The sequence below is a fragment of the Mytilus edulis genome, chromosome 4 (genome assembly GCF_963676685.1).
Source record: "Mytilus edulis chromosome 4, xbMytEdul2.2, whole genome shotgun sequence".
In the NCBI taxonomy this organism is placed as follows: Eukaryota; Metazoa; Mollusca; class Bivalvia; order Mytilida; family Mytilidae; genus Mytilus; species Mytilus edulis.
This window is the reverse complement of record NC_092347.1, coordinates 63,889,673-63,900,234: the sequence shown is the minus strand read 5'-3', so window position 1 is coordinate 63,900,234 and position 10,562 is coordinate 63,889,673.

Here is a 10,562-nt window from a genome sequence, read left to right as displayed (position 1 = left end):
TTTTCTGGTCTGTGGCTCCGTTCGTTCGTTCATCCGTTCGTTCGTTTGTTTGTCCCGCTTCAGGTTAAAGTATTTGGTCAAGGTAGTTTTTGATGAAATTGAAGTCCAATCAACTTGAAACTTAGTACACATGTTCCCTATAGTATAATCTTTCTAATTTTAATGCCAAATTAGATATTTACCCAATTTCAAAGTCCATGGAACATGGAAAATGATAGTGCGAGTGGGCCTCCGTGTACTTTGGACACATTCTTGTTTCATGATGCCTTTGTCTCATGACCATTGATTTTCATTTTTATTTACAAGCAGGTAATGCTGGCTATCCACGATGTATCCAACATGAAAGATATATATCTGATAAACAATTTTAACAAAAATATAATAAATCTCTTTTTGGGGAAAACATTCAGCAGTGTTAATTATGCAATCATTAATTTTCCTTCCCTAATATGTTTAATATAGGTATAAGGCTTCAGAAAATGTTTAAATTTATACATAAAAGTGTGACTGTGACTTTTCATGAAAACTGGATGTCAAAATATGAAACGATTTTAGCTTATATCTTTCAACAAAAACAATCATGGCAGACAACTAATAACAGCAACCACTGGACTTTGGACAAAAACATTAGAATATGATCATGAGTTCTCATAAAATTGTTGCAATTGGTACCGGTCATTCTGAATGAAGATCCTGACAATAAACTGTTTAATAGTTTTTTAAAAGTGAACAAGAAAACAAAGAAAGCCAACTCCTTATTTGTGTTCATGCTCCTTTTATGACTTATACAATTTTCATACATTTTTAGCTCACCTGGCCCGAAGGGCCAAGTGAGCTTTTCTCATCAATTGGTTTCCGTCGTCGTCAGCGTTAACTTTTTACATTTTGAACTTCTTCTAACATGGCATGAATGTTCCTTATGAGGTGCTGACCAAGTGTTGTTACTTTGTAGCCGATCTATCATCCAAGATGGCCGCCAGCGGGGGACTTAGTTTAACATAGAACCCTATGGGAAATGCATACAAATGACTTCTTTTAGAGAACCACTGAATGGAATGAAACCAAACATGGCATGAATGTTCCTTATGAGGTGTTGACCAAGTGTTGTTACTTTGTAGCTGATCCATCATCCAAGATGGCTGCCAGGGGGGACTTAGTTTAACATAGGACCCTATGGGAAATGTATACAAATGACTTCTTTTATAGAACCACTGAATGGAATGAAACCAAACAAAGTATGAATGTTCCTTATGAGATGATGACCAAGTGTTGTTACTTTGTAGCCCATCCATCGTCCAAGATGGCTGTCAGTGGGAGACTTAGTTTAGCATAGGACCCAATGGGATTAACGTACAAAAGTCTTCTTTTAGAGAACCACTGAATGGAATGAAACCGAACATAGCATGAATGTTCCTTATGAAGTTCTGACCAAGTATTGTTACTTTGTAGCCGATCCAACATCCAAGATGGCCACCAGTGGGGTGACCTTGTTTAAAATAGGACCCTATGGGAAATGCATACAAAAGTCTTTTTCTAGAGAACTACTGAATTGAGTGAAACCAAACATAGCATAAATGTTCTTTTCCTAATGAGGTGCTGGCCAAGTGTTGTTACTTTGTAGCCAAATTTGATCTTTTTTTATATGATTTCAAAAACCCAAGTAGAGTCAGGTGAGCGATACAGGCTCTTGAGAGCCTCTAGTTTACTTTTATCTTGAAAACTATAAAAGATGGATAGACCTTATGTTATATTGATCAGCAAGACAAGATCTAAGCATTTAGTTAGTTAAACTTTGTTGAAAGACAATTTATAGTAGTATTGCCCTGAAATGGTGATCTGTTTACTCTATGTAGGTCACCTTGCTCAAAGGCTCATGTGAGCTATTTCAATCACTTGGATGTTGTTGTCAGTCAAAAATCAATTTTTTTTGGCTGCAATTGCAGAAACCATAAAAGGTATAGTGAAACTGAAAATAGAAAAAATGAACAACCAGCTGAATTTTCTAACAGATGTACATTGCAGAAATTGTTAGTTTACTGGTTATAGCCTATAGGAATATTCTTTTCTAAAACAAAACCTTTGAATGTCACCAAATTTTACTTGCATATTCTTTGGGGTATCTTATTAAAAAATATTTATCTGGAGATTTGATCCATCAACAAACATGGGTACAGTTGCTAAAAATAAAACAGCATAAAATGTAGCTTTTTGTATAAAATCTCAAAAACAACCGCAATAGAGCAAAACTGAGAAGGATTTGTCAATGATAATAGGAAAGGTCTATTTTTTTTTTTTTTATTTTCAGAAAAATCGGAAAACACATTTTGGAGTTATTGCCTCTCAAATAATAAGTTTAGCTCACCTGGCCAAAGGACTAGTGTGAGCTACTAATTTCACTTAGCCTCTGTCATCTGTCGATGTGTGTCGTCTACTAACTGTTGCTAAGATTATCTCCTATGAAACAACTGTTTATTATCTTAAAAACTATAATAGAAAGAGAGAAATCTTATTTAAAGTCAGAATAACAAGAACAATAAGATTCACAAATAAGTCAAATGGTCAAAAATCAGCAATTGACCTGATATATGAGTTATTGCCCTTGAAAGATGATTTTTACTATTTTGTAGGTATATTGTAATAAACAGACAGAAATTGTAAAAGCAAAAATAAAAAAAAGAAGAAGATAAGAACCACTAGGACAACAACATGGCCACATTTCGTCTATTGCACTTGAAATATGGTCTTTGTCCATTTTTGCAAAAACTGTGATGAATAGAGGAAATTAAATAGAGCAAAAAAAAAAATCAGACTAGATATATGATAGGTACGAACTGTGAACAATAATTATAAATATTAGTTTATATAGAAGATCTATAATACTATCACTAAATAAGATTTACAAATAAGCAAACATAACTGATTGCACATGTAAAAAATAAATAATAAAATAACTTATTGAGAGAAGAATGGTGAGAAATTCATTCATGGGAGCCTCTTGTTTTCACATATTATGTGGTAACATGTAGTTCAGTAATAAATTTTTCAGCAAGCAAACATTTACGCATTTGCACCTTTGTTGGTTCGTCCGTTGTACCGTCTATTCGTCCGTCCGTTCGTTGTACCGCCCGTCCCGTTTCAGGTTAAAGTATTTGGTCAAGGTAGTTTTTGATGAAGCTAAAGTCCAATCAACTTTGAACTAAGTACACTTTTGCTTATGATCTTTCTAATTGTAATGCCAAATTAGACTTTTGATCCCAATTTCACGGTCCACTGAACATAGAAAATGAAAGTGCGAGTTTCAGTTTAAAGTTTTTGGTAAAGGTAGTTTTTGATGAAGTTGAAATCCAATCAACTTGAAACTTAGTACACATGTTCCCTATGGTATTATCTTTCTATTGTAATGCAAAATTAGATTTTTACCGAATTTTTCAGTCCATTGAACATGGAAAATTATAGTACGAGTACTTTGGACACATCGTCTTGTTTTATATATATTGTTTGCCTCTATTCTGCATTTTTTGTTCATTATTCTCTATTCTGTAAATCCTATCCTGGTGTCAGTTTTACCAAAAAAAAACTTACGACTAAGCGGATTGGTCGTAAGTCATGAACAGTTCAGTATGCTTAAGAAAAACCTTAGTCGTAAGCTTTTTGGTGAAACTAACTCCTAATCCTCATTTGTAGATCAAAAGAGTCCTTATATACATATTAGAGAGATTATGATATATGAATGATTTTCCTGATGAGATTATTACTAAATATTAATATAATACATGCTCATGGGCAGTAAATATAAAAAGTTGGTCAACCAAAACAAAATGTAAACTTGATCTATATTAAACTACCAACGTTGTACAAAAATAAGGTCAACATTTGTAGGCATCGGAAAAATGAATGAAATCATTCAAAGTAGTATTTCTCATTCCAACGACACAAGGCAAATATAGTAATTATAATAAAAAAGAATTTCCATAATGCTGAGTTGTACTTTTTGACTGAGTTCCATGTCTTCCTATTAACTATATTATGTTTGTTGTAAAATCTTGAAACCTAGGCAAAGTTTTATCATTGAGGTTTCTTGGATTTATTTTGTTTTCAATATACTTTTGTGTTTGGGTGAGGTCTATTTTAATTTCCATGAATATTATACTACGAATCTCTCACCAGTGGCAGATCCAGAACTCAGTTTCATAAAGGGGGAGGGCGATGACTGACCTAAGGGGTGGGGCTCATGTCATGCTTCAGTGATTCCCTATATAATCAACCATTTTTTCCCACGAAAGCTTATATGCTCAATGTTGACACTCCAAACTTATTGTAAATGAAAATAAAAATCAAGTGGGGTATTCAGTTGACAATATTTGCCAATTTTGTTTTACTGTATTGTTGAAAGAGACCATATTTGATATGATATCCCAAGGTTCAGAAATCGTTAAAAAGTTCAAAAAGATAGAACCACAATATACAACACTTGCTATGTACGGTTGCAAATATCTCATCTTTGTACTGTTTTGTGAATTGGACATCGTTTTGTTTGGTTTGATCAGAGAAAAATATATACACATGTATACATATACACATTTAAACAAACAAACAAACAAACAAACAAACAAACAAAATTATTGTTACATTTTATCAAAGCGCCCACAAGGAGCATAAAATCAGCATTGATTACATACTAATGATTACAAGTGATTTGCGTAAACCCCCCTGAGGGTTTACGCAGTATATATTGGACGAGTGATGTAGTCTTTCGAAACACCGGATGTTAGTCGGAACACTTCTGGTCTTTCTATGACCACCTTTCAAATACATGCGCAATAGCTATGACCACCCTTCAAAGGCATGCGCAATAGCTTACTAATCTGTTGAATATGCATTAGCATCTTGAGTTGCTATAGAGATATTTTACGTATGATCTGAAATTTATTATGATATAATATTTTCTTGCACACGATTACAAGCTGCTAATATTAACCTACATGCGTAGTATTTTAATTAGTCAAACGATGTAACCAGCTGTGTTTAGATATGAGATAAGATTTCATGTAAACAATGCGCTTTATATTCTGAACGAGAATAATTAAAAATAAAATCTTTAGAAAGAGTTTTAGTAGCATTTTATTTTAGATTTTACGTTTAGTGAAGATGTACATGTTGTAAAAAGCAAGCTATTTATTTTTTTTATACTGAAATTAAAGGGAAGTCTTTCTTGCATATGATTAAATTACAGTTATTTTTTTTGGTTAAATATTGCAACTTTAATAAAAAAAAAAATGGTTATTAAAAATAAAATTAAATAGATATTGAATATGAAAAAATAAAATATTTTGAACGAGAACAATTAAAAATAATATCTTTAAAAAAAGTATTAGCACTTTTTGAAATTTTACGTCTACGATAGACCAAGGACATGGAAATATAATCATAAATACGTGCCTCAAATAGGTGTAAAAACGAGGATTTAAAAAAAAATCGTTTATTGAAAATAACGTTAAAATTAATTATGAAAGTTATGTCCGTATTTATTTTCATTAATATTGCAAATTTAAAGTTATTTTCTTTGTTTAAATATTGCAACATTATTTACTTTTTTTTAATAACCTCTGAATCCTTTTCGTCATTAAAATGCGACTGATAAGTATAGATATTCAATATGAAGGGGAAAAAATAACCGTGACTGAAATCTAAATCTAAAATTTATTTTAAAAAAATACACATTTGACCATGCAGATGTAAGAAATGATACTTCAAGCAATGAAACAACGAATTAAATGTGCCACTTTGATTACGACTGATAACCTAAAAATGAATCATGCATGCATTTTTGGCAGACTTAACCAGGTCGGCGATAAGATATCGAATATAAAAAAAGAAGATATCGGGTTTGGTGTCAATGAGACAACTATCTACAAGAAACCAAAATAACACAGAAATACAAACTATGGGTCACCGTACGGCCTTCAACAACAGGCAAAGCACGTACCGCATAGTCGGCTATAAAAGGCCCCGAAATGACAATGTAAAACAATCAGTCAAAAAAGAAAATTAACAAAGTCCGTATCATCGTATGCGTAACTTAGTTGCTCACCAGAGGAACTCTACGCAAGCGTTTAAACACGCGTTCCATAAGTTTGAAGTACGTCGAAATGCAAAGGTATACGCTTGGTGAACGCTTTTACTTCAGGAAAATTTTAATGGAACATAAAAAAAATCATTCAGCTCAAGCGTTTGTCAAACGTATATACCTGTAAACTGCACGCACATAATTTACACGCTACACGAGCGTTGAAAACGCTACAGATAAGTTTTATACACGTTAAGGGCACATTGCATACAAAAATACTCGTCGCCTTAAAGCTTTCATTTAGGAAAAGAAGTCCGATACGGGTGAAACTTCATCAAACCTACAGAAGATATTACACCCTCTCCAACCATGCAACATGGGACTAGACATAGAAGTACAGGAACTACTCACATTAGTTTGAGCTGTACAAGATCTACAAAAATATCCCGCCTGCCTCAAAGGTGCATATAGGATCGACCATGGTCCAGCACTAATGATACAAATACCAACCAGAGTTACAATGACGTGGTAGTAAGTCTTTAAAGGCCACCGAGCGGCCCCCAAAAATGAAAAAAAAAACCACTATTTAGTCGGCTATTAAATGCCCCGACCATTAAGATTTAAAAATAAAAATCAAACAAAACTAAACAGCCTTATTGATAACAAAATAATTTACGAAAACAACTTGACCGACATGAATTATGAACAACAACCAGACATGAGTGTACTACATGTTTCTGGCTTTAGAATGGACATTGGCACATAAACAATGTGGTGGCCATAAACCCAACCCTCCCAAATGAACCAAACCTTAAGGACAACACATCGCAAGAAAAAACTGTAAAATATCAGTTGCAATTCGCGTCCCTAAAATTATGGGTACGGTGCACAATAATCACTTACATAAAAACAATAGACACAAATCACTGAAAGAATCGCACTTACCGAAAGCTATTTCAAAGCTAGTGAACATGTAGACGAACCAGTGGACATAGACGGACTGGTAAACATGTAAACAGACGGGCGAATGTGACAGACTTATTGACAAACATTCACATATAGACAGACCTGCAGTTGGGAATGTAGGAAGACTAGGAGAAACGCTAAGGTACGCTTTACGCACACCCAATACACGCTTTAAGCTCGTTGTGCACACGATACAGATATGATTGACAGGTTGAATGCATCAACATTACTAGCGTTTTGGTAGCGTGCATGATTTTGTTTACCTCGGCCGACGTACGTCGGATCTATACGTTGATGTGTAAAGCCGGTATTACATTATTTAAACCACTAAACAGGCAATCTCAGTTTCTAATTCTTATGCACAACAAAAGTAATATAAGACAATACATCTTTATTAAACAATTATCTAATATATATATAATGCCAAACAAGCATTTGGGTTTACGATTGCATTTCTTTTTTTTAAAGAAAGCAACTTGTTCAATATGTTTAGGACAAAATGTTATAGAAAAAAAATATTAAGACACACAATAGCACAGTGTAAATAATATAACTAGGTAAAGAATGGGGTAGGTGTCACGGGGCATTACTACATATATTTATCATTTAATGAAACTTTCCTATAAGAGGTTAAATTTTTCAAAAATTCTCCGAGTTTCTGTAGTATGAAAATATCTTTAGAAGACATAAGGCAAATAAATTGTGATTTAGTATCTAAACCACTAAATTATGTTTAAACCGTTGTTCTGTTTCATTTAAAAAGTTAAGACGAATATTATGAAGTTTATGGCACTGAAGATCACTGAAGTAAAAAATGGTCTCTTGTTTGATACTTTTTTTTTTTAAATTCCAATATTCAGGTTAACGAAGCTTTAAAGGAAAATCAGAATGGTTTAATTTAAAGCTGTTATATACTTCTTTAATTTATTGTTGTTGGGAGGCCGTTAACAGACTTCACACCAAGTTTAAGCCCGTTAGTCACTTATATAATTGAAATGCAGATTGCACATCCGCATTTCAGACAGATTGCATGCATGCCTTGCAGCCCACTTATATAATTTGTTGAGTTTTTGTAATTTGTGTCTGGTTAAACATACATTTTGACAGTTTCTAGATTATCGCTATTTGGCAGTACATGTATATGAAATTATTGTATGTGAATTTTGTGAAAATAAAAAATTTACGGTCACAAATTTTATGTATAAAGTCCGAGATGTTGACCTGAGGTAGTGATGATCATGGACCCAGAACGTTTAATAAGGGTGGCATTGACTGTCATAAGAGATGTCCCGTTACAAATAATAAACCAATTGTTTTCCAACAAAAGGGGGAGGGACTGGCCTTTGAGAAGTTTCAGTGAACGCTGGTAGTTATGCCCAGTATAAATATACATTTGTCTTGTAAAAAAAATTCCAGCATTGCAGTGACAGGCGCGGATCTAGAGGGGGGGGGGGGGTTCCGGGGGTTGGAACCCCCCTTTTTTTGGACGATCAATGCATTTGAATGGGGACATGTAATTGGAATCCCCCCTTTGTCCTGGGTTAGGAACCCCCCCCCTTTTTAAAATGGCTGGATCCTCCCCTGAGTGATGTGTTGAATCATAAGCATAGAAACATTATAATAATTTGTCATACATACATGTACATACATCCGATTGGTGGTGGTCTTTTTGTTTTTACGTCATTTAAAGCTGTGACACGATTTATCTTCGGTGTTTACTAGTAAGTCTAAAAATAAACATGAGAAGGGAATTTATTTCAAATGATTTCCAACCGTCAATTAAGAAGTCGAAAAAATTAACAAGCATCTATGACATGACGGAAGACATATCTAGTCTAATTAAGCTGTGTGTTATCTTGACAAAATTATCCGGTCTTCGGGGTATATGTTAGTTTTACACAATACATTTGGTTCCTTGAAGACATGTTATTTCATTTTTTTAATTGGATCCAGACATTTAATTTTGGAAAATTAGTTAACTCTTTAACAGAATGTTGACAGTTTGTATACATCTTAATGTCCATGTAATGTGATTGTGGCTTGTTTTAGAATTAAAATAATACGACGAAATTGGTGTCGAAGACAACATAATCATTGTAATTTTCATTTGCTTTTGTGCCGATGCTGGTAATACCTTTGGCGACTTACAGTCCACCAGACGCGGTATCTACCTAAAGCTAAAATTGAAATAACTCATTATATATTTGTTTATCCAAAGCGCTTCAACAAAATGTAGCATATATGGCAAAGGGTTTGACTCAAATCGAAATCAACCACAAAATCAACTAATAAAAAGTACCGATTTAAGAGTGCTCACAGTTTTTTCATGAAATCTTTAAAAAAAGACCATGTTTTCAAGACATTGGTGCTAAGACCCTCAACTTTGTAAATGACTTATAACTGAGTAGTTTTTTTTAGTGGTTATGCTTTTTAAGGGATATCTACGAAGTGCTTGAAATAATTTGAACATGATTTTTTTTTATGTTATGCATCTTAGATTATCGCGGCTGTGTACTCATTAAACAAGAGACAGAAGATACCAATGTGTCGGCATTCAAAACTTTTTTTGTAGTTCGACATAAATTTTCCCTCCGCTAAGCTTATCTAATAAAAAAAAAACCCGGAACATCTAAATTGGTTCACTTCAGTGAATAAGACTAACAAGATAACATTATGTACTGTAAACCAACTTATTTTCGCGGATACTTTATTTCGCGTTTAGCCTTGTCTAGTCAACTTCGCGGCTATTTAATTTCGCGATATTCTTATTTACTAGAGTTGTTTAAATAAGGAAAGATCCAAGTTATACATATTCGCGACGATTTAAATTCGCGTCATTTTTCTTATCGCGAAAGTCGCGAAAATAAATCGCTCGCGAAATTAATTTGGTTTACAGTATATCAATCAAACAAAGTGTAAGACATACATATTAAAGTGCAGTCAAGTGTTTGTGAACACTTTAAATGGCGTATGATTAGACTGAAAAGTGTGGGAGATCCCTTTTCCTAGTCTAAATGTCTAAAAGTCAGCCCCTTTCCCATTTGCCCTCGTTTCATACGCCTTTGATTTTTAGCAGGCACTTAATTCCATTTTCTGAATCAATTCAAGCGATTGGTAGGCCATATGATCTTGGGTTCATCTGAGATAACAGTACGTCAGTACTTTTGGTTGTTGTTTATCACTACAAATTTGTGACGTTTGTCATTTCCACCTCAATTAACATCTTGTAGGAGGTCAATTGACAACTCAATTCTGTGTACTGCGTCATTCATAAATACCGAGTTAAGTAATTCGTAATGCTTCTATCCTCAAAATAATGATATGAATGACTGTTCAATGGACTACATGTATTAACAAAATGTATATATGAACCTTAAGTTATCCTTTTAAATATTTGAAAATTCTTATATAGAGATATATATTCTCATGTTTCGTAACTGAGCAAAGTACGACTAATCGGTTGGATCGAGTTTTCGTGCCGTTTAAGGTAAACACACCCGCGGTACTATACATTTCCCATTCATCAATC